The sequence below is a fragment of the Schistocerca nitens genome, chromosome 7, assembly GCF_023898315.1.
Source record: "Schistocerca nitens isolate TAMUIC-IGC-003100 chromosome 7, iqSchNite1.1, whole genome shotgun sequence".
In the NCBI taxonomy this organism is placed as follows: domain Eukaryota; kingdom Metazoa; phylum Arthropoda; class Insecta; order Orthoptera; family Acrididae; genus Schistocerca; species Schistocerca nitens.
The window spans coordinates 154,196,713-154,222,170 of NC_064620.1; the positions used below are offsets into that span (position 1 = coordinate 154,196,713).

At 46.8% G+C, this 25,458-nt stretch overlaps 1 non-coding gene across 1 annotated transcript; it reads left to right on the top strand.

The window, feature by feature from the left end:
- Nucleotides 1–22,374: 22,374 nt before the first annotated feature.
- Nucleotides 22,375–22,448, top strand: Trnat-ugu (transfer RNA threonine (anticodon UGU)). The gene has a single exon. It is a non-coding gene; the product is annotated as a tRNA-Thr (tRNA).
- The last annotated feature ends 3,010 nt before the right edge of the window (nt 22,449–25,458 follow it).

The following is a 25,458-nucleotide window of genomic DNA, read 5'->3' on the forward strand; positions in this document are numbered from 1 at the left end:
TCTACGATCGTCTCCATGGGAGAATAGCAGCCTGCATTGCTGCGAAAGGTGGATATACACTGTACTAGTGCCGACATTGTGCATGCTCTGTTGCCTGTGTCTATGTGCCTGTGGTTCTGTCAGTGTGATCATGTGATGTATCTGACCCCAGGAATGTGTCAATAAAGTTTCCCCTTCCTGGGGCAATGAATTCACGGTGTTCTTATTTCAATTTCCAGGAGTGTAGATTTCAAGTAAATCGAAGAAAGACGAAAGTAACGAGAAGTAGTAGAAATGAGAACAGAGACAAACTTAATATCAGATTATGGGGATCACCAAGTAGACGAAGTTAAGGAATTGTGCTACCTAGGCAGTATAATAACCTATAGCGAGCGGAACAAGGAGAACATAAAAAGCAGACTAACACTGGCAAAAAGGCATTCCTGTCCAAGAGAAGTCTACCAGTATCAACCTCAGGTCTTAATTTCAGAAAGAAATATCTGAGAATGTACGTTTTGAGCACTACATTGTATAGTTGTCAATCATGTACTGTGGGGAAACTGGAACAAGATATCGAAGCATTTGAGATGTGATGCTACAGAAGAATGTTGAAAATTAGGTGGACTGATGGGGTTCATTTAGAACAAGTTGAACAGTTTCAATGTCTGCTCTGTATTGGTGTGTTTCTACTCCATGTAAGGAAGAAGTTCGAACCTTTGACTAATTTACAGTGTTAAATTAGAGAACTCCTGATGCATAAGTGTGGTGTCACTGCCAGACACCACACTTGCTAGGTGGTAGCCTTTAAATCGGCCGCGGTCCTCTAGTATACGTCGGACCCGCGAGTCGCCACTATCAGTGACTGCAGACCGAGCGCCGCCACACAGCAGGTCTAGAGAGACTTCCTAGCACTCGCCCCAGTTGTACAGCCGACTTTGCTAGCGATGGTTCACTGACAAATTACGCTCTCATTAGCCGAGACGATAGTTAGCATAGCCTTCAGCTACGTCATTTGCTATGACCTAGCAAGGCGCCATTATCATTTGCTATTTATCTTGTGATGCATGTTCCATCAGAGCGATGTTCACCAATTATGGATTAAAGTTAAGTATTCCAGCAGCTACATAATTTTCTTGATAGTATAATTACTTTACCTGTTCCAGACCTCACGCCAGCCTGCGTGAGCTTAAACACGTGCCTTTCGGCTACCTCCCAGTGGCTTGGCTGTCTGGCCAAGTCACAACAGTTTGGCGACGAGCTAAATCGCGTTTGTACCAATTCTGCCCTGATTTACTTGTGTAATGGCTTCGCCACCATCTCCAGATGTACTGTCCGAATTTTATCGCTTACAGAATCAGCAGACGCAGGCCTTGCTGGATGCCCTTGGACAGCTCGTCCAGGGTCAACGTGCAATGCAAAACGATGCGGCGGCCGCCGCTCCACCGCTCACGCAGCCGCAACATGCAGTTGCACCACCTTTTCGTCCTTTTGATGCGGCACTGGAAAGCTGGACTGAGTGATCACGCCAGTTTGGATTCCATCTCGCCGCCTACAGAATTCAAGGTAATGAGCGGCAGCCTTTTCTCCTTTCCGTCGTAGGCGTCCAAACATACCGTGTGAAATTATTTCCCCGACGCGACGTAGCAACTCTGTCCTATGACGAAATTTTGTCTGCATTAGATGCATATTTCAAAGAATCAGTCAATGTAGTTGCCAAAAGGTATACCTTCTTTCGTACCCAACGTACGGCAAGTCAGACTAATCGGGAGTGGGTTGCACCCTTGCAAGGCCTTACTAGGGATTGTGTTTTTGAGTGTGAATGTGGACTCCCTTATTCAGATACTATGGTACGTGATGCAATTGCACAGAACGTTTCTGATGTTCGTATACGGGAACAGATTTTGAAACTAGTCAGTCCCTCCCTTAACAAGTGATGGACATATTAGATCGACAGGACACACTTGACTTTGCTCAGGAATCATTTGAAACTTCGCCAGCCATGTGTCAGGTTAACCGGCCCGCCGGGCGCGCTGCACGGAACAGTAAACAGCCCTCGCGCCCGTCCATGCAGCTGCCGCCAAGCTCTCCACCACGTGTGCCGCGCAAGCAGGCAAATGCAGTGAAATCATGCTCGCGGTGTGCTACTAGACATTCGCGTGAGAATTGCCCGTCACGCCAGGCTATTTGCTTTTTCTGTAATAAAAAAGGCCATGTTCAAAGTGTTTGCCAGGAGAAGCTCAGATCGGACACTCACAACCATTCCAGGCCCTTTGCTTCGTGCCGGAATCGGAATCGAACCAAGAATACTCAGGCTCGTGAACCTTCGCCCATGGAAATTCATGCAGTTCATTCCACTCCACCCAGTGCCACTTTCTCTAACAGTGACTGTGTTCCTCCCACAAATAGTGTGCATCGACGTCGCCGGAAATCACGTCACGTCGCACGTGATTCTGTACCAGTGTCAGTTCACGTTGCACGAGACAGTCGCTCTTGTCGTCAGCAGGACAATAAACTTTTTGTAGACTTGGACATTAATGGTAACGTGATACCATTCCAGCTCGATACCGGAGCTGCAGTTTCCTTGATCAATCAAGACACGTACGAACAGCTGGGCAAACCTCCGTTGCATGCCGCAAATGTTAAGCTCAGTAGCTATTCCGGTCAGCATATCCCTGTGTTAGGACAGTGCAGCCTTCTTGCAACATACAAGGGACAAACAAAACTTGTGTCATTTTACGTACTTCGTTCTTCTGCTGCAGTGAACTTGTTTGGTTTAGATTTATTTCAGTTGTTTAACTTGTCTATAGTCAATCAGGTCCTATCAGTGAACCAGACTGTGCCTTCAGCCAGTGTTTCTCGTCTATGTGAAGAATTTGCAGACATTTTGGACCGGGCATCGGTTGCGCTAAGAACTATGATGCACATTTGGAACTGAAAGTAAACGCGCAACCAAAATTTTTCAGAGCGCGCAATGTTCCCCACGCATTGCGTGATGAGGTCGCAAAAACATTACACGATTTGGAATCACAAGGTGTGATTGAACGTGTGCAGGCTTCTCTCTGGGCATCACCCTTAGTAATTTTGCCAAAATCTTTCAGAAAATTGAGACTTTGTGTGGACTTCAAGGCAACAGTGAATCCACAACTAGCGACTGCAACTTTTCCTTTACCCCGCCCGGAAGATCTTTTTGACAAACTGTGCCCGGGTAAATATTTTTCGACGTTGGATCTCGCAGATGCGTACTTGCAAATACCGGTGGACGAAGAATCCCAGCGCGTTTTGGTGGTTAACACGCATCTTGGTATCGATTCAAACGACTGCCATTCGGGTGTGCATCCGCCCATGCATTGTTTCAGCAATATCTGCAAACTGTTTGTGCGTCGGTCCCTACTGCAGCAAACTATCTGGACGATATTGTGATCTCCAGAAAGACGGAAGAAGAACATTTAGCTAATCTCAGAACATTATTTCAGGTCTTGCGACAAAATGGTCTTCGCTTGCGGAAGGACAAATGTGTGTTTTTTGCTCGTGACTTACCCTATCTGGGACATGTCCTCAATGCCCAAGGCATACATCCCAGTCCAGAGCACCTCCGTGCCATACAAGACTTGCCTTCGCCGCAGAATTTGAAGCAGCTACAGAGTGTGCTGGGAAAAATAAATTATCATCGCTATGTGCGCCACACCTCTTCCATTTCACCTCCGCTTCATCGCTTACGCCGTAAAGGTGTTCCGTTCGTCTGGACGACGGAATGCGAACGCGCCTTTCGCCAGTTGAAATCGGCGTTGCTTTCCAATACTTGCCTTACGCCATTCGATCCCCAGAAACCCCTCTTGTTGATGGTGGATGCATCGGATTTCGGGATCGGTGCTGTGCTTGCGCACAAAGATGATTCGCACGATCGCCCTATTGCCTTTGCGTCCAAATTGCTCTAGTCTGCGCAACGAAATTATTCACAGATCGAGAAAGAAGTATTGGCTCTCGTCTTTGGTGTTACTAAGTTTCATGATTTCTTGTATGGTCGTCACTTTACCATCATCACAGACCACAAACCTTTGACATCGCTTTTTCATCCGACCAAGCCTGTACCTCCACGTACAGCTCAGAAATTCATTCGCTGGTCTATTTTCCTCTCGCAGTACCGCTACGATACGGTCCACTGCTAAGCACGGAAATGCCAATGCGTTGTCCCGTTTGCCTGTTGCTGAGGATAGAGCATTCGATTCCTCCGAACTTGCTTGCATGTTCATTGATTCGGAAACCGATGACGTGGTAGAATCGTTTCCGATTGATTTTCGTCATGTAGCTACAGCCACAGCTGCTGACCCTGTCCTTGCTACCGTTTTGCGTTTTGTTGCTACGCAATGGCCCTTGTCAAAGTCATGGATCGGGGATCCGTTGGTTCGCCGATTTTTTGCTCACAAGGAGAGACTTTTTGTTCGACGTGGTGTTTTGCTGTTGCGTTCTGATAATGATCAGTCCAGGGTCGTGGTCCCACGATAGTTACACTCCTCTGTCTTACGGCTTCTCCACCAAGGACATTGGGGTATAGTGCGAATGAAACAACTTGCTCGTCAGCGCTGTACTTGGTTCGGAATCGATGCTGCGATTGCGAATATGTGCTCTTCTTGCATGGTGTGTGCCGAACAACAATCCGCACCGCCGCGGAAATTCTTTGCATGGCCGAAAGCCACTACCCCTTGGCAACGCTTACACATCGATTTTGCTGGTCCGTTCTGCAATGCTCGATGGTTGGTTGTTGTCGATTCATTCAGTAATTTTCCTTTCGTTGTCCGGATGTCTTCCACGACGTCATCTGCCACCATCCAAGCGTTATCAGCTATCTTTTGCATTGAAGGTCTTCCACAGACTATTGTTTCCGACAATGGCCCACAATTCCTGTCCGCAGAATTTCAATCATTCTGCAAGGCCAATGGTATTCAACATCTGACATCCGCGCCGTTTTCGCCTAAGTCAAACGGACCCGCTGAACGATTGGTCCGGACTTTCAAGTCACAGATGTTGAAGTTGAAAGAGTCGCATTCTCGGGAGGACGCGATATTGCTCTTTTTGTCCTCGTATCGCTCTCAGCCCCGAGATGGTCACTCGCCGGCTGAGTTGCTCCACGGTCGTCCTCATCGAACCTTGATGTCTTTGCTACATCCGCCGCATCAGGTTCCTGTGCAGCGGCAGACACCTGATTTTGCCCCAGGCGACGTTGTATACTATCGCAACTATCGAGGTTCACGGCGTTGGCTCACAGGGCGCATTCTTCGCTGCCTCGGCCGCGCTATGTATCTCGTTTTGGGGGCCTCTGATGAGGTGCGTCGGCATCTCAATCAGCTGCGCCTCTGTCGTCGCACGGGTTCTTCCGCTCCCCGTCTGCTGTCAGCGACGGTGCCGTCCGGTCAGCGCCCTGGGGACCCATCTACTGGCTCGCCTCAGCCCCAGGTGTTACCGACGATGCCTTCCATTTTGCCCCACGGCGACGCGCCGCCACCGCCGCCGTCGCCTGTTCTCCCGCCGGCGCCGCCCGCAGTGGACGCGTCGCTGCAACCGCCGGGCGCCTCCCTGGGTCACGCGCCGCCAATCGCTTCCCGTGACCAGCTGTCCTCCGACATGGAACTCTTGCCCGCTCCGGACCACATGGCGTCTTCGCCCGTCGGGTGCCCCGACGCGATGCAGGTCGACCCTTCGGCCCCTCCTGTCTCTCTACGGGCGCATACACCGCATGTTGGCGTGCACCCTGGACTAGGTTTTCAGTCGTTTCCTAGCTCCCCTCGGACCGAATGGCAGGATGCGGGTGGCACAGCCTCGCCTGTTGTTAGGCTCCCCACCTCGTCGCATACGTCAACATGGGGTCCTCCCCACGGCGGGCGGAAGCCTTATAACACAACCGTACGCCGATTTGCGGGGGAGGAATGTGGTGTCACCGCCAGACACCACACTTGCTAGGTGGTAGCCTTTAAATCGGCCGCGGCCCGCTAGTATACGTCGGACCCGCGTGTCGCACATTGCAGACCGAGCGCCGCCACACGGCAGGTCTAGGGAGACTTCCTAGCACTCGCCCCAGTTGTACAGCCGACTTTGCTAGCGATGGTTCACTGACAAATTACGCTCTCATTAGCCGAGACGATAGTTAGCATAGCCTTCAGCTACGTCATTTGCTACGACCTAGCAAGGCGCCATTATCATTTGCTATTTATCTTGTGATGCATGTACCGTCAGAGCGATGTTCACCAATTATGGATTAAAGTTAAGTATTCCAGCAGCTACGTACTTTGCTTGATAGTATAATTACTTTACCTGTTCCAGACCTCACGCCAGCCTGCGTGAGCTTAAACGCGTGCCTTTCGGCTACCTCCCAGTGGCTTGGCTGTCTGGCCAAGTCACAACAATAAGGAAACAGAAATACACGCTAATGAACTAGACAGAAATCAAAGATCTGCCATCGCTCACTTACATTTCACTATACGGTAACCATTTATGTAAAACAATCCAGATTGCTGCTATAGCAGGTCAACGATTTATTTATTTTGATGGATCCGTTTCCACTAGAATGCGGTCTTCAGATCATCTGCGAAAGTTACATAACATTTTTTGTTTTATTATAATGTTGTTAATCATATTTTCGGATATACATATGTATTACAACGGGGTGGATGTTTAGAACTCTTATGTCATTAGCGGTTTTGTGGTTTGCTCGTGTTGTTAATGGTCCTTTCTTGTAATTTTTATAATCTGACGTTCTAACGTCAGATCTGACAGATTGAGAGTCTTGACAGTTGTCCAAAGGTGCTGTATAATTACAGTTGCAGTGGTGTGTTGCTTTTATCATTTCGGGCTGTCTGTATGATCTTTGCAATCGATGTGTTTGTGGGTAGTTTTATGTGTCTGTTATCCTTGGTTAGGAAATCAATAAAATATTCTATGAAATGTTTATGTTATAAATCCGGTTGTTCATTTAAAATGTCATCATGGCGCTGCATTGTGTGTATGCAGATACCTATGTTGTCAAGTACGTTCTTCGTGAAACCTTTAGGTAAACTGCGTAAAATTTTCATTAACTCCATTTGTTCTGCGTAGTGGATATCATTCTTTAGAGGGTTGAAGAATGTGCATGGATTATTGTCGCTAATTCTCCTGTGTTCCTTATATCTTATAGTGAACTTGCGTCCTAACTGTCCTACTTAAAATTTATTGCAGTCCTGACATTTGATTTTGTATATGCCTTGGTTTGTATATATTGGTAGTTTTGTTTTTCGTGAAGTCTATGCGGGATATTATTGTTGGTTCCATACGCGAATTGCATACCTGTGTTCTTCATTAGTGCATTTACTTTCTTTTATATTGTACCTAAGTATGTTGTAGGTACGTATGTTGGTTTAGTCTTGTTTTCGTGTTTCTCTGGACAATTTCACAAGTACATAAAATTGTCCAGAGAAACACAAAAAAATCGAAACGAACTTATACACCTATAACATATTTAGGTACAATATCAAGTCAGTTACACGCACTAACGGAGAACACAAGTGTCCAATCCGCGTATAGAACGAACAACAATACCGGTAAACGTAATCTTTACTCAGCAACAACGAATTTATCAATACACACAAATCCAAATATACACAAAATCGAATATCAGGATTTGCAATAAATTTTACGTAGGACAGCAGGGGCAACTATCGGCACACTATAAAATATTGAAAGCACACGAAAGTTAGCGAAAATAATCCATCTATATTCTTGAGCCACCTGAAGAATATCCACAACACAGAACAAATGGAGTTAGTAGTGAAAATTTTACACATATTGCCTAAAGGTTTAACAATGAACGTTCTTGAAGAGGTAGAAATCCACATACACGCAATACAAGGACCTATGACATTTTAAATGAACCACGGGATTTAAGACATAAACATTTTGTAGAAAATTTTATTGATTTCCTAACCAAGGACAACGAATAGTCACAAACAACTACCCACAGACACGTCGATTATAAATTACCATACACACATCCCGAAATGATAACAGCAACACACCATAGTAACTGTGACTGTATGGCGTCTTTGGCCAATTGCCACAGTTCTCAATCTGTCGAATCTGATGATAAATCGTCAGATTATAAAAATTACCAGAAAGGACCGGTAACAACAGGAGCAACACACAAAACAGCTTATAGCGAAGGAGTCCTAACCGTACACCACGTTATTTTACAACACAGAGTGACAGCGACCACTTGTAATAGATAGAAGTAAGTACCACATTCGTATATCCGAAAATATGATTAACCAACACTACAATAAAATAAAAAAGTTATGTAACTTTCGGAAACGGTCTGAAGATGGTATTCTAGCCGAAATGGATCCATCACAATAAATACACGGTTAAACTGCTATAACAGCAATCTGGATTTTGTTACATTACTCCTCTAAGAGACATCTAGGTTGCGGGAGCATTGAATCGAAAATAGCAACCATTTATTTACTTAACTTCTTCCATATTTTCCTTAGATATCTTAGTATCTGACGGTGATTTGGATTCCCCGCCCAAGCTGTCGTCATGGAAGAAAGGTCAGAGATGCTTGTGCTTCATACCATGCCCACAGCTTGAGGCTGTGGAGGGCGCCACCACAACCGTGTGTCACAGGGACAGATCCAGTGCTGCAGGAGCGCTTATAAATACTGTGGCCCGCACCTGTTCTGAAGTTGTAGCTATGCTCATAAGCCTTCGATATGCGCCATTAATAGTTGAATAATTGACCTTTGTCCGTTTTTATGTTTTCTGTTTGGGTCTCTACTTGGAGCGCTGAACACTTTTACGACGACTTTTGCTACGCTCTGGTCTTTGGTTCTGGCTAACAGTTCACTTAGTGAATTCCGCAGTCATCGACCTCAGGAATCACCTGTTTGTTCTTGATCTCTACCTCACTGCTAGTGCGAGTGATCATAAATTGTGTTCTACCTACGCCCAGTAGGATAGAGAAGGACGCCTACTTCCTCATTGTGCTCCTATTCACTGTGAGACATGGATCCTGACTTTCTCAAGATTTGGCAGCAGCAATTGCAGCTGCGACAGTAACAACAGCTGCAGCAACACCGACAGAAACTAAAGCAGTGGGAACTGCAATGGCAACAAATAACGGCATTAATTGCTATTACAACTACTGCAAAACCAACAAGTATTCAGCTACAGCATCACTGCCTTCCCATTAACCATTCGCTTGGTTCGACGAGTCTAACGAGAATCGGGAGGCCTATTTACGCCGTGTTCTTCTTCACTGCAACTCCATTCAATTAACTGAACTGAACACTCTTATTTTCTTCTACTGATAAATTGTTCAAAATGAGAAAACTATGAATACTTTCGGATGCCAGTAGTTTGAAATTTTCTGATGTAGTTGCAACTAGACTCAAATTTAATCAGTATAAGCCAACATAGACTGCTTACTTACATAGCTTAGCAAGCGTCAATTTTCGTGTAAAGAGTGTGGGTCACAGCATGTGGAATCATTAATCATTGATGTTATACGTCTATATCCTGATAGAGAAGTAAATGCAAAGGCTTTAGAGTCATCTGATTCAACCATGAGCGATGTATTAAAAATTCACAAAGCTTACAAAGTAGCAGCGTCAGTGCACAGCTATATTTCACGATACTTTTAGTGTCAACTTCCTTAGTAGTTGCTGTTGTGTTCCACAGTCAATCGACCATAACCAATCAACAACATCTGATTTAGCGAACACCCAGTCGTCCGATAAAGATCCCTACACACGCACCAGTTTATCAGTCGGCTGGCGATCGATCAATTTCGTGGCAGACTATACACGTCCCGAACGGCCGCAATCAGTAATTACAGCACCAGCCTGTTGTGATTTGTTTATCCTAAGTTGATCGAGTTTATGTTCTACATGATCCCGCTTGGTTTTACACAGAAACGAAAACAGGGTTTTGCTTTGGCTGTTTTAGAGGTAACGAGGCCGAAAAGAACCGAGAGAAAGAAGTGGCTAATGGAAGGAAAGAATTCCATCCACGTTCTGTCAGTTAAGCAGCTAAGAGCCCACAATTTTCGCAATTATTCAAGAATGGATCAATCTTGTTTCAGAGCTGCTGAGCACCCAACCATTCTGAACGAAAAAGAGTACAGTCAGGAGAAAATCTGTAAGTTGCGAGGAAAAGCTGTTAATTACATTACAATTTTTACCCACTGGCAGAAGTTATGAGGACCTCAAACTCAGTGTTGTATCTTCTTTTTCTTTAGCACTTGCCTCACCTGGTGACAGGGTCTGCTGAGTGGATTCGCTGTATCCATCTTCTTTGATCGGGAGCCATATCTGAATGAAGATTTACAGCCTTCATTACGTTGTGCAGAGTCTCCGTTTATCGCTGTCTAGATCGTCCTTTGGGTCTTTGTCCCATGACTTACAGTGTGTGTGCTGCTTTTGCGATAGAATCGCCCCCTAACCGCTCCACATATCCAAACCATCGAAAACGGCTTTCTTGAATTTTCTTCTTGATCGCGAAACGTTTCCTGAGAGTATCATTCGAAACGTGATCCATTCGAGTGATGCCACCTGTCCATCTAAGCATCTTAGTCTCCATGACGCCCAATCGTCGTTCTGCCTCTTTTGTAGTTGACCAACACTCAGTGCCGTAGAGAACAACAGGAAGGATGACAGCCCGGTTGATCTTTGACTTCAGATAAGCCTTAATCCGACGACCGCATGTGACGTCTGTTGGCGATCACCACTTCATCCAGGCTGCCTGAGTCCAGGTGTTGACCTCGTCAGCAAGTTGGCCATCCCTAGAGATTGTAGAACTGAGATGTTTAAATTTTTCTAATCTTCGTAAATCTTCACCGTCAATGTTGATGATCCCAAATTCTCACTCACCGATCTGATGTACTCAGCTTTTCCTTCGTTTAGCCGCAAGTCATATCGCGCTAGTCGGTCGTTCCACTCTTCTGTTTCACGCTGGATATCAGACTTGTTCCATAGTGAAATTTTCACCCTGCAGCGGAGTGTACGCTGATATGAAACTTCCTGGCAGATTAAAACTGTGTACCGGACCGAGACTCGAACTCGGGACCTTTGCCTTCCGCGGGCAGGTGTTCTACCATCTGAGCTACCCAGGCACGACTCATGACCCGTCCTCACAGCTTTAATTCCGCCAGTACCTCGTCTCCTACCTTCCAAACCTTTCGGTGGTGGATGTAAAATGAATTTCGTAGTTACAGCGCTTAAAAACAACGCCCACCACTGCAGACACTGCTCTGTCTTTTCTGGGAGCTTCGACAAATGCTCAAAAATTGATATTAAGCGATGTGGTCGGTTAACAGGTGGAGTTTACTGAAATACAAATACGCATTTAATTATTGCCAAAGCCTCTTTCTCAATCTGAGAATAGTTCATTTGCACCGCTGTTAATGGTTTGCAGATATAGGCGATTGGTCATTCAGAGCCATCTAACAATGTATGGGACAAAACGGCCACAGTCCCTTATTGGGACACATTCATCGCGAGTGTCAACCACAGCCTCGGCATATGTGGCATCAGGAATTCAAAAAACTGTTATCAGTAAGCCAACCACACAAATTTGACGCCATTTTTTCGCAAATAATTGAGCAGGCGCGCGATTTATACTGCTTGGGAAATAAACTTTGCATAGCAAGATTATCTTACCTGAAAAAGACTGTAACCGTAAGAGGTTACCATGTGCTGGCATTTTTATTAATGTGCCTATGTATCTGTGTGTGGGCGTAATGCCATGGCCACTCGGCATGTATCCCAAGTATTTAACATTGGAGGCGGAAAAACTGCACTTGTTCAATCGACAACATAAGCTGTGCTCCAAGAGTCGCCTGAAAAGTAATTCAAGGTGTAACGCCGGAAATGCATATCCTCCTATTTCCATCTATTGTACTGTAAGTTTTTTCCTTATTTTGTTACCTGAATATATGACGTTTCTGTGCCTTTATATATTGTAAATGTTTTACTATTTGTATATATATATACACTCCTGGAAATGGAAAAAAGAACACATTGACACCGGTGTGTCAGACCCACCATACTTGCTCCGGACACTGCGAGAGGGCTGTACAAGCAATGATCACACGCACGGCACAGCGGACACACCAGGACCGCGGTGTTGGCCGTCGAATGGCGCTAGCTGCGCAGCATTTGTGCACCGCCGCCGTCAGTGTCAGCCAGTTTGCCGTGGCATACGGAGCTCCATCGCAGTCTTTAACACTGGTAGCATGCCGCGACAGCGTGGACGTGAACCGTATGTGCAGTTGACGGACTTTGAGCGAGGGCGTATAATGGGCATGCGGGAGGCCGGGTGGACGTACCGCCGAATTGTTGTCGCCAGTGGTCGGCGGAAGGTGCACGTGCCCGTCGACCTGGGACCGGACCGCAGCGACGCACGGATGCACGCCAAGACCGTAGGATCCTACGCCGTGCCGTAGGGGACCGCACCGCCACTTCCCAGCAAATTAGGGACACTGTTGCTCCTGGGGTATCGGCGAGGACCATTCGCAACCGTCTCCATGAAGCTGGGCCACGGTCCCGCACACCGTTAGGCCGTCTTCCGCTCACGCCCCAACATCGTGCAGCCCGCCTCCAGTGGTGTCGCGACAGGCGTGAATGGAGGGACGAATGGAGACGTGTCGTCTTCAGCGATGAGAGTCGCTTCTGCCTTGGTGCCAATGATGGTCGTATGCGTGTTTGGCGCCGTGCAGGTGAGCGCCACAATCAGGACTGCATACGACCGAGGCACACAGGGCCAACACCCGGCATCATGGTGTGGGGAGCGATCTCCTACACTGGCCGTACACCACTGGTGATCGTCGAGGGGACACTGAATAGTGCACGGTACATCCAAACCGTCATCAAACCCATCGTTCTACCATTCCTAGACCGGCAAGGGAACTTGCTGTTACAACAGGACAATACACGTCCGCATGTATCCCGTGCCACCCAACGTGCTCTAGAAGGTGTAAGTCAACTACCCTGGCCAGCAAGATCTCCGGATCTGTCCCCCGTTGAGCATGTTTGGGACTGGATGAAGCGTCGTCTCACGCGGTCTGCACGTCCAGCACGAACGCTGGTCCAACTGAGGCGCCAGGTGGAAATGGCATGGCAAGCCGTTCCACAGGACTACATCCAGCATCTCTACGATCGTCTCCATGGGAGAATAGCAGCCTGCATTGCTGCGAAAGGTGGATATACACTGTACTAGTGCCGACATTGTGCATGCTCTGTTGCCTGTGTCTATGTGCCTGTGGTTCTGTCAGTGTGATCATGTGATGTATCTGACCCCAGGAATGTGTCAATAAAGTTTCCCCTTCCTGGGGCAATGAATTCACGGTGTTCTTATTTCAATTTCCAGGAGTGTATTTATGCATTTATGTCGATGTATAATTGGTTTGTTTCGTAAATATTATTTGTATTTTTACGCTGGGTCTTGCCTAGGGCAAACTGCTATCGAACGATTACATCGATAGGTCGTGTGAAGAATCAAAGTGTGTAGGATCTTTGGTAGTGTTAACTCTGCCGCGTGGAGCGCGGGCAAAGAGAGTCTGGCTGGAGTAGCGAGTGGAGCAGGTGTGTTGTGTGTAGCTCCCGCGAGTTGCCGCGCTTTCGGGGTTTGGCAGCATGTAATTGCGCTCGACTTGCGATGATAGTTTCTGACATGGTGTCGCGGACGGGAAGCATTAGCCGGCGCACATCAAGAGCCCGTTTCGTCTGGTGACCGTGTTGAGAAGAAGGCGCGCCAACATCCAGCTTCTGCAACAGCGACGGCCGACAATGAGTGACTGTCGCCACCTCCTCGATCGACGGCTTCAAACCTTCAATCAACCAACAAGGAAGACTAAAAGCACGTAAGGTTTCAGAACTGTATGGCAGACCTCAGCTTTTCAAATTGTTCCATTTGCCTCGCAAAATTACAGCAACTTAGCATGAACCTTTGTTGCTCATTGTCCCAATTGCATTGCCAAGCAGGGTCCCTTCCTTTTCCGAAATGAACCCGAGTGTCGTTGAAATTCAAACGCCAGCATTAAAATAATATAATTAGATTTCACTGCTTTAATTTCAAAGTTCAGTTAAAGTATTCATAGCTGGCTACAATATTTAGATTAGACGAGCACAAATTAAGAGTGCGAGTTTTGTTAGCATATTTTAGCTTACCTGTGACTGCAGCTCAGCTTGGTACGTACTAAATTTTACTATTGTTAATTATTCAGAATCATTTAATTCAAGTTCAAAGTTAAATCTCTTGTTTCTAAATTGCGTAGAGTCAAGTTGCTTTTGAAATGATTGTTGAGGTAGTCCAAGACTAACCGTATTTTACTGGATTTCGATGTGCTTCAGAAAGAAAGCTCACTATTAACTTCAGTCACTAAATTAACTTTCGATTTTCCGGTTTTATTAATTCTTTTGCTAAATTAAGTCAGAGTGTAGCGAAATTTATTACTTCTGACAAACTTTCAGTTTTCACACTACACGTGTCAACCTTCAGTTGCCACGCTTCTAGTGCTAATTACATGTGTAATAACCTTTCTTTTTCAGTTACTATAGTAATTGTCCTTAGGACTGGCGACCGTGATTTCCCCCAAATCTCAAATATCTAATTACCGCTAGTTAATTGTTAACGTAACGGCCGCACATTTACTTTCTTTATTAACTTTACCCCTTTTCAAAATTAATTTCCACCAGTTTCATTTGCATTTTTTCTTTCATTTAGATGTAACCCTTTCCTCCCTCTTTACCGACAGATTAACTTCAGTGACGATTGCTTTCCCAAATTTCCAGTAGGTACACGCGGTTTAATTTTTCACTGTCATTAAGGTCGATAAGTGACGGGGAGGTTACACGTGGCGACCTGGTGACAGGACAATCATCAGATTTGAGGTTGTTCTGGACACGAATTTTGCACTGTGCAAATCTCGTAACAAAGTGCTGGTTACGAAACAGATAGTTACGTCAGCGAGATTAAGTAGTGGGAGGAATCCTAGTTAGATTTGAGAGTTGGCATTTATATTGAAAATTATTAAAATGAGTGAAGGCAACAATTACAAAAATTTGGTAGACTTGGATACGGAACAATCGGTCGAACAGTGGGAAACGCGCACCGCGGTACCCATTGTTCAGGGGCAGGCGGCTAGCATGAAAGACGCGACCGCCGAAACGCAACAAAGAGCAGAAATGGAATTCCAAACATTAGAAAATGTTTCGGAATCGGAAGTGAAAATCAAATCTGAATCCCTTGATGACGAATACGCGGGGACAATTAAACAGGAAGCCGCTACGGAAGTAAAACCGGTAGTGCCCGGGAATTTAACTGATTTATTGAATGTTTTGATTAACGAAATCAAGAGTCAATCGGCAGAAATTAAAGCTCTGTCTGCCAAGCAAGAAGATCAGGCTGCCAAGCAAGAAGCTCAAGCTGCCAAGCAAGAAGCTCAAGCTGCCAAGCAAGTAGCTCATGCTGCCAAGCAAGAAGCTCGGGCTGCCGAGCAAGAAGCTCAGGCTGCCAAGCAAGTAGCTCAGTTTGAAAAAATTGAACGAATGCTAGACAATCAGAACAAAGCTATTAATGTTGTTAACAACAATGTTGAAGTTGTTAACACAAAAGTTGATAAAATCAATGACGATATTGTAGTGATTAATACCGAAATCGGTAATCTTAAACAGGAAATGATAGGCGTTCAGGCGGAAATTGCGAGCATAAATACTCGTTTTGATTCCGAAATTAGCAGAATCGAGAAAAGTGTAGGAGACGCAGTTGCTCCGATCATCGAGAATAAGGTGACGGAACAAATTCAATTAGTGAGAAAAGAGGATCAACAGAAGGTGGAAATTTTAAAGGCTTTAGTATCCGAAGTAGATACCAAAGTGAGGAAGCAGGCTAATACCTGCGAAGAGAAAAAGAGGGAAGTGGAAACGCTTGCGACAACCACTTGCCAAGTGATTACGAGAGTGTCGGAATTAGAAAAGAAACTTGAAGAAAAACAGAGCTATGTGCCAATCTGTGCACATAGTTCGGAATTGTTGACGAAAGAGGAGCGGTTCGACCCCTTGAAAAAAGGCGGGATACACCCGACGGATTTCATTAAAAATTGTGAAAGAGTTTTACCCAGATCATGGACTAATGAGAGAAAAATTAATGCGGTTATAGATGTGTTGGCTGGTGATGCCAAGCGTTGGGGCTTAAACCTCAACATTACGAACCTGACTTTTGACGAGTTTAAAAATTTGTTTCTGGCTGGATACTGGTCAGAGCAAAAACAGCAAAGTGTCTGGCGCGAATTTGTCGTATCGAGGCCTTTCGATGCGAATTCGCGCGGCTCGATGAAGGAGTTTTGTGAGGGCTGGATCCGCAAGTTGGAATATTTGCGTGATCGCCGCACGGAATCCGAAATAGTCTGGGAACTCTACAAGAAGCTTCCAGATGATACAAAACGCTACGTAGGAAGCAATTACAGGACAATCAATGATTTCCTGGAAAGAGTTGAGGACGAGGACAATTGGCGCAATAATCGCGATACTGGTAGAGGCCGTGGTAACAACAACGGGTACCACAGCAACCACAACAATCATAACTATGGGAATAATGCATACCGCAGTCTTGGCAGCAATAACAATAGTGGTTCGGGCCGTAATGACAATCGATACAATGCAAATAATAACAGGAATGACGGAAACCAGTATCATACTAGCGTGATACGGGCTTCGCAGAATAGTAATAACGCCAGAGTGTGTGATCAGCCGCCTCAGCAGCATCCGGGGAGCGTATCTGCTGGGACGAGACAGGGAAACCATTAGCCGCGCCGGTGAGGGGCCGACCGGGCGTGGAGAAATTTTGGCGGCCCAATAACAGTAGAAAACCGAGGTGTAGTCGTTATGAGAATTCCGTATGGAATAATCAACGGCGGGAGAGTGTGCCAGTGTTAGGAGAAAGGAGTGCGCCCACTAGTAGTAGATCAGCTGTAGACACGGCAGTAGAAAATACATTCACTGTCAGTGAGAACAATTTAAGTAGTGTTCCGGAAATCGATTATAAAGTGGCAGCTGTAATACCCACAGCGGAACTGGAGATTGAGTTTAAGAATGATTCGCAAGTGTTGAGAGAAGATCAGATGTCGGATAAAACGTCCGTCATCGAGCGAGGGGATACAGAGAGGGATGAGGTCTGGTTAAGGCAGTTCGGTCGCTTATACGACGAACTAAGAGATTATAGGGGCCTGTATGGGAGAAGTGTTTATGGGGAGCGCGGGCAGGATTTGCCGCGTTTCGTCCCACAGGAAGATAGTATTTGTGAAGTGATAGAAAGTTCTGGCCCTAACCGGCAGACTTTACCAGAAATAGTTGATGCTAATGGGGAGCACGAGCAAGATTCGTCGTGTTTCGTCCCGCAGGAGTTGGATGTTGAAGTAGTAACGGAAAGTTCTGGCCCTAACCGGCAGACTTTACCGAAAGTTATAGTGGTAGAAGTAGCCGACCCATCCGACGCAAAACTCCAGTTTAAACATTGCGAAAGTATTGAGGAGAAAGATTACGAGAATTTTAGTGATAGCCGGACACGATTGGTAGAAAAGCATGTGGATTACAGCGTGTATGAGGTTAGAGCTGACATTATACGGTCAGACGATGACAGTGTGGGTTGCGCAGATCCAGAGGAAGTAATTGCAGATACTACTGGGCACATTCCTCCGGGTAGATTGGCAGATGAGATCGATCTGACCAAAGAGGAATCAACGAAGGTGACAATTCGTGAATCGATAGCAAAGCAACACTCACTAGTTGACGAGTTACAGGATAAGGTTTCGGTATTGGAGGCGAAGCTACAGACTAAGCCTCAGGGCAAACGTGTTGAAATTAAAACTATATGTGAACAGAGGCTGAAAAAGCCGCCAGATAAGTCGGATTTAGGATCAAAGCCGGATGGGTTTTTCTGGAATGAACTGGATATAGACGAGGATTTATTGTGGGAAAATAAAGAAACAGTCGAGGACAAGTGTAGACAGGTAGTAGTGTCTGTTAATATGCACGACCTACAACTAAACGTGAAGGGGTTAATATGGATACCCATCAACATGGAGGCTTACCAACAATCGTTCTTCCAGTGAACCAGTTGCGACTCGAACGAAAAAGGGGTAAAAGGGGGTAGTGACAATGGTATAGAGGTTACACTTCGCAAGGCGGCTTGAGGATATAGGTCTAGACGTAGACAGTACAAGCGTAGGTGGTATGCTCTTTCCTTTCGCTGACTTCCAAAGTCTCATGAAGGAAACGTGCAGTTTAATGTGGACTGCGCTCCACGACGGCGCGCGCCATTTTCCACGTTAACCAACAACACCAAGGGGGGAATAGAGTAACAAGTACATGATATAAATCCTAGGACTAATCAGGAATTGAACCTGAGTGTCTAGAATTCGTAGTCAGGCACTTTACCGCTGAACTATCTCCTTAATCTCACCAAAATCCAAACTAATGGACCATTTGAGTGACGGTAAGGAAGCTGTTGGACGTCGACTGGGACAGTGAGTGTGATTCCTAGTTATGAATATGTTTTCACTCTACAGCGGGATCTGAAATTTCCTGACAGGTCAAAACTGTTGCCAGACTCGAAACTGGAACCTTTGCCTCTCGCGTATAACAGCTCTATCAACTGAGCTACCCAACCACCAGTCACGACAGGTTGCTTTTAGTCGGTCTTGGATATCTCGGTCGGTTGAGCACTTGCCGCGAAATGCAGAAACCAAAGGTTCGAGCTCCCTGTCTGGCATTCAGTTGTGATATATACACTCCTGGAAATGGAAAAAAGAACACATTGACACCGGTGTGTCAGACCCACCATACTTGCTCCGGACACTGCGAGAGGGCTGTACAAGCAATGATCACACGCACGGCACAGCGGACACACCAGGAACCGCGGTGTTGGCCGTCGAATGGCGCTAGCTGCGCAGCATTTGTGCACCGCCGCCGTCAGTGTCAGCCAGTTTGCCGTGGCATACGGAGCTCCATCGCAGTCTTTAACACTGGTAGCATGCCGCGACAGCGTGGACGTGAACCGTATGTGCAGTTGACGGACTTAGAGCGAGGGCGTATAGTGGGCATGCGGGAGGCCGGGTGGACGTACCGCCGAATTGCTCAACACGTGGGGCGTGAGGTCTCCACAGTACATCGATGTTGTCGCCAGTGGTCGGCGGAAGGTGCACGTGCCCGTCGACCTGGGACCGGACCGCAGCGACGCACGGATGCACGCCAAGACCGTAGGATCCTACGCCGTGCCGTAGGGGACCGCACCGCCACTTCCCAGCAAATTAGGGACACTGTTGCTCCTGGGGTATCGGCGAGGACCATTCGCAACCGTCTCCATGAAGCTGGGCTACGGTCCCGCACACCGTTAGGCCGTCGTCCGCTGACGCCCCAACATCGTGCAGCCCGCCTCCAGTGGTGTCGCGACAGGCGTGAATGGAGGGACGAATGGAGACGTGTCGTCTTCAGCGATGAGAGTCGCTTCTGCCTTGGTGCCAATGATGGTCGTATGCGTGTTTGGCGCCGTGCAGGTGAGCGCCACAATCAAGACTGCATACGACCGAGGCACATAGGGCCAACACCCGGCATCATGGTGTGGGGAGCGATCTCCTACACTGGCCGTACACCACTGGTGATCGTCGAGGGGACACTGAACAGTGCACGGTACATCCAAACCGTCATCGAACCCATCGTTCTACCATTCCTAGACCGGCAAGGGAACTTGCTGTTCCAACAGGACAATGCACGTCCGCATGTATCCCGTGCCACCCAACGTGCTCTAGAAGGTGTAAGTCAACTACCCTGGCCAGCAAGATCTCCGGATCTGTCCCCCATTGAGCATGTTTGGGACTGGATGAAGCGTCGTCTCACGCGGTCTGCACGTCCAGCACGAACGCTGGTCCAACTGAGGCGCCAGGTGGAAATGGCATGGCAAGCCGTTCTACAGGACTACATCCAGCATCTCTACGATCGTCTCCATGGGAGAATAGCAGCCTGCATTGCTGCGAAAGGTGGATATACACTGTACTAGTGCCGACATTGTGCATGCTCTGTTGCCTGTGTCTATGTGCCTGTGGTTCTGTCAGTGTGATCATGTGATGTATCTGACCCCAGGAATGTGTCAATAAAGTTTCCCCTTCCTGGGACAATGAATTTACTGTGTTCTTATTTCAATTTCCAGGAGTGTATATATCCCCCTTTTTTTACTCTTTATACTGTATAAATTCTGTTCCTTTGTGATAGAAATGTATCTACCTTCTATCAAATAAATGTTGAAATGATGTTATTTAACAAGCTGATCATTGTGTTTGCTTGTAAAAAGATTCCATACTCTGGTTTGGAATAGTTTAAAACAGTTTACTTAGAGATGGTGGTTTGTCAGATGAACAAAGTGTCGACACCAAAAAACCTGGTGCAAGCAAGTGTTTACGATGCCGCGCACAGTAACAGCTCGTGGGAAACGAAGGCTTCCTGGAAATGGTCCGTTAGCTCTCATCTGACGTCTTGGTAGGCCCGTCTGAATACCGAAACACATGTCTCTGGAGAGCAAAAAATGGTTCAAATGGCTCTAAGCAGTATGGGACTTAACATCTGAGGTCATCAGTCCCCTAGACTTAGAACTACTTAAACCTAAGTAACATAAGGACATCACACACATCCATGCCCGAGGCAGGATTCGAACCTGCGACCATAGTAGCAACGCGGTTCCCGACTGAAGCGCCTAGAAACGCTCAGCCACAGCGGCCGGCTCTGGAGAACAAATGCGTTGAATAAAACCACTAAAGGCGTCACAGCAAAATTGCGAGTCGAAAGGCACCTAGCCGTCCTAGGAGGATTTCTCCCAAGGACAGAAGGACGTGCAGCTTAACACTGAAATTTCCGATGGTAACATGTTTCTGCAGGAGTGCTAGGTACAGATTTCTGGTTAAAACCCGAAGTTGACAGTACTCATATTTTTAGGTAAAATTTAAGTGTATCGAAAAAATAGGCTAATGGGAAATTGAGGTGATGCACTTGTCGCAGTAGACAAGAAACTCAAATCCATCGAGATAGAAACTGGAGCTGCAGGCGAGATTGTTTGGGCAATGCTTAGTATCAAGAGTGGCCATAAAATTACGGTTGAATCCTGCCTTGACGTCAAATATGACGGGGTCTACGAAACCTGCCTTCTCGAATCGCTAGACAACATTCAAACAAATCGTATTAATGAGTTTTATTACGAAATGAACAATAACAATACTTAACTTTGACAATAACACAGAAATGTCGCAAGCAAAGGGCGACATGCAAATAAGAAATCTCTTCAGTATATACAAATTTCTGAGTCGCTGGTCTTGAAGTGCCTAATCTTGATGCTGCTGTAGATTTGGACAGCGACCATTCGGGAGCGGCGCTTATGTCCTCTTCACATAGAGGTCACTGCTGTCGCGTTGTCCTCCTGGAGAGGGGTCGGTCAGCGTGCAATTGGCTGACGTCTTCTTCACAGCCCTCTCCCGTTTCCGACTGGCGTTCCGGCCCTTGACTTTACCGTAACAGTAGGATCCCTCTATCGACAACCAGACTCATCCCCTGGTGAAATCGAAAAGTTAACAAAACGTCGGTTCGCTTGTACCTAAGTTCCCTAATCTTACTGTAATCATTGGAGGAGGCTTTAATCATACAACAATCAACTAGGAAAATTGCAGTTTTCGAAACAATTTCGCTGAATGCGAATACCTTGGCAATACCCGATATTTGTATTAATATCAGCACTATATATGAAGTCTTCACGGGTTGTCAGCCGAGTAGCATCGTCGTCTCGCAGCAACGTTTCGATGGAACGCGTCTCCATCATCTTCGTCTGAAGATGATGGAGACGCATTCCATCGAAACGTTGCTACGAGACGACGACGCTACTCGGCTGACAACCCGTGAAGACTTCATATATGAATTAGCCGGGAAAGCCTGCACTCACATATAATATCAGCACTCTCTGCCCATTTCAGCCCTGTTCTGTTCCCACTGTACGAAGATATTCGTAATAACGTCCTTTCATTGCTAAACGTTGTACTTCATTGACGACTGTGCTTTCGGATTGGGACTTCATTCTGTATATATATATGTCCGAAAGAACAGATACCATCTTAGTACATATATAGTTCAGGCTCACCGGCCACTTGACCATCTGCTTCTTCTGTGCGAATGCACGAACAGTGCCCGAACTCTTACGGGAATCGGCAACGCGCCTCGAGTAATAAGTACGAGTATAATGGGCGGTGGCACTACGAATGTAGTGCGGCACAATACGTTGAGAATGTGGGTTTCGCGGGAGGCGTGCCAGAGATAAATCCCTGCAGTCGCGCTATCCTCTGTGTCCTCGGTGGCTCAGATGGATAGAGCGTCTGCCATGTAAGCAGGAGATCCCGGGTTCGAGTCCCGGCCGGGGCACACATTTTCATCGGTCCCCGTTGACGTATGTCAGCGCCTGTAAGCAGCTTAGGGTGTTCATTTCATTGTAACATCATTCTGGTTGCGTCGAGACAATACATATATGATGGTCTATTGATTAACGTCGGTAGCTCCTCATCTGTTGTCTATAGAAAGGTTGCAAAGACAGCATCGACGATTGGTCAGAGACTGATCAGAGCCCCTGAAGGTAAATGAATGCAACGTATTACACATAAGCAAGTGAAAGTAAGCATAGCTTTCGATAAACCAGTGGGAACAGTAACTGTTGTGTCTAGGAATCCTGCCTACTCAGCCGGCGGCGGTGGCCGAGCGGTTCTAGGCGCTTCAGCCCGGAACCGCGCGACTGCCATGGTCGCAGGTTCGAATCCTGCCTCGGGCATGGATGTGTGTGATGTCCTTAGGTTAGTTAGGTTTAAGTAGTTCTAAGTTCTAGGGGAATGATGACCACAGATAACTCCCATAGTGCTCGGAGCCATTTGAAGCAATTGAACCTGCCTACTCGGTTCGCTAGAGAAACAAATAAACAACTCGTATTAAGGAGTTTTATTTCAATAAGACAAGATACAATACTTAACTTTGACAACTACACCGATGTGTCGCAAGCAAAGAGCGACATACGAAGTAATCAGTCTTTGCAGTGACTGCTGATGTCTAACTGACAAAAGTCGGTCCTGAATGGCTATAAGTCGCTATCGTTGACGCTGCTATCCACGTGGGCTGCCACCAGTCGGGCCCAGTGCTTATGTCCTCTTCACACAGGGGCCGCTGGTGTCGCGTTGTCTTCCTGGAAGGGAGGTCGGTCAGCGATCAATTGGCTGACTTCTTTTCACAGCTTTCTCTTTCCTGTTGTTCCCGACTGGCGTGCTAACGCTTGACTTTACGTCGTAACAGTAGCAATTGTAAAATCCGTAGCAGTAGCCATCCGAGGTGACCTACGGTGGAAAGGTCACATAAAACCACATTCACGTTCAGAAAAACAGAACACCTTGAACGACTGGAGATAGGATGTTCATATTTCTGTGACAGGTACGTTAGTATGTTCTGCAGAAATGATTAATATTTCAGTCACCTCGGCTCAGCTTGTGTCCTGTTGCCTAGTAGGCACAGCGTCCAACATGAGTGATAGCATCGACTATCCAGAGCAGCCTTAAGTACAATGACCAGATAAAACAGGTAGTGGGAAGAGCAGACACAAGACTCTGATTCATCGGAAGACTCTTAAGGGAATGTAACTCATCCACGAAAGAAGAGGCTTATAAGGCCCTTGTCCGCTCGATTCTTGAGTATTGTTCATCTGTCTGGGATCCCTATCAGATAGGGCTGATAGAGGAGATGGAGAAGATCCAACGAAGAGCGGCGCGTTTCGTCACGGGATCGTTTAGCTGGCGAGAGAGCGTTACGTAGATGCTAAACAATCTCCACTGGCAGACGTTACATGAGAGACGTTGTGCTTCACGAAGAGATTTACTATTGGAATTTCGGGACAGCACTTTTCAGGAGTCAGACAACATAGAACTTCCCACACATACATCTCGCGTATTGACCACGAGGAGAAAATTGGAGAAAATAGAACCAATACAGAGGCTTACCGACAATAAATCTTCCCACGCACTATTCGCGAGTGGAACAGGCTTGGAGGGATCAAAATCCGAAAACACCCTCCGCCCCACACCATTAGGTGGCTGAGTATGGTGTGGATGTAGATGTATAAATCGCGAATGGTCTCCTGTGTTAAAGTCATCCATGCTGCATTCACCTGGTCCCAAAGTTCATGTGCGGTGGTTGGCACTAGGTCACAGCGCCGAACCGTCGTTTCACCACATCCCACACATGTTCGATTGACGACAAGTCTGGTGATCTGGCGGACCGGGGCAAAAGGCTAACATCCTGTGACATCAAGAAGGCACGCGTTCGTGCAGCAAACGTGTGGTCGCGCGTTGCCTTGCTGAAAAATGGCGTCTGGGGTGTTGGGCAGAAATGGTATGGCTACAGATCGCAGGATGTCATTCACGTAGGTCACACTGGTCACAGTGCCCTAACACGGACCACCTGTGATTCGTGGCTGTACCCAAAGGCACCCCACAATATAAGGCCTCGAGGTGGCGCTGTATGTCTCGTGCGAATGCAGTCATTGTGACGTCTTTCCCCCTGTCTGCGGCGAACCAAAATGCGGTCATCATTTTCAAACAAACAGTACCTGAATTCGTTCGAAAACACTATCTGATACCATTCCTGTCCCCAGTGACTTCGTTCCATACGCCACTGCGTCTAGTATGTTTCTGCGCGTTCGTCAAAGATATGAGGAGAAGTGGACGACTCGCACGTAACCCAAGCCGTAATAAACGGCGACGGACTGTCACCCCTGATAGTGTGCGAAGTGTTCCACTGTTACACTGTTGCGCCAAAGCCGAGGAGGGCGTAGATCTGTCTTGTAATTCCATTCGGATGAGGTGCCAATCTTCTCGGGGGTTGGTCTGGTTGGTGCGACCTGACCCATCTCGTCGTGTACTACGGTCTTCCGTGAACCATTCTGTACAGACCCGTTGCACTAGCGAAAAACTTGATCCCACAAGAGCAGCAATTTCCCGGATAGATGCATCACATTCCTTCATGCCAATAATGTGCCATCTTTCAAATTCACTGATTTGACGGTTTGGTTCCTGCATACGTCTGCGAGGCCTCCTGCACGTCTGCTCAAGTCACACCGCTCCGTTACCTTCGCTTTATAGCGACAACGAGAGCAGCAGGTACATTTTAACGGTAGGTGGTGTTGCGGCACGATATCGATGTTGACCTTGAACCCGCTGGCCGACATGGCTCCAATGCTAATCATTTCTGCAGAACATACTATTGTACATGTCCTGTGAATGTTGTTGTTGTGGTCTTCAGTCCTGAGACTGGTTTGATGCAGCTCTCCATGCTACTCTATCCTGTGCAAGCATCTTCATCTCCCAAAACGTACTGCAACCTACATCCTTATGAATCTGTT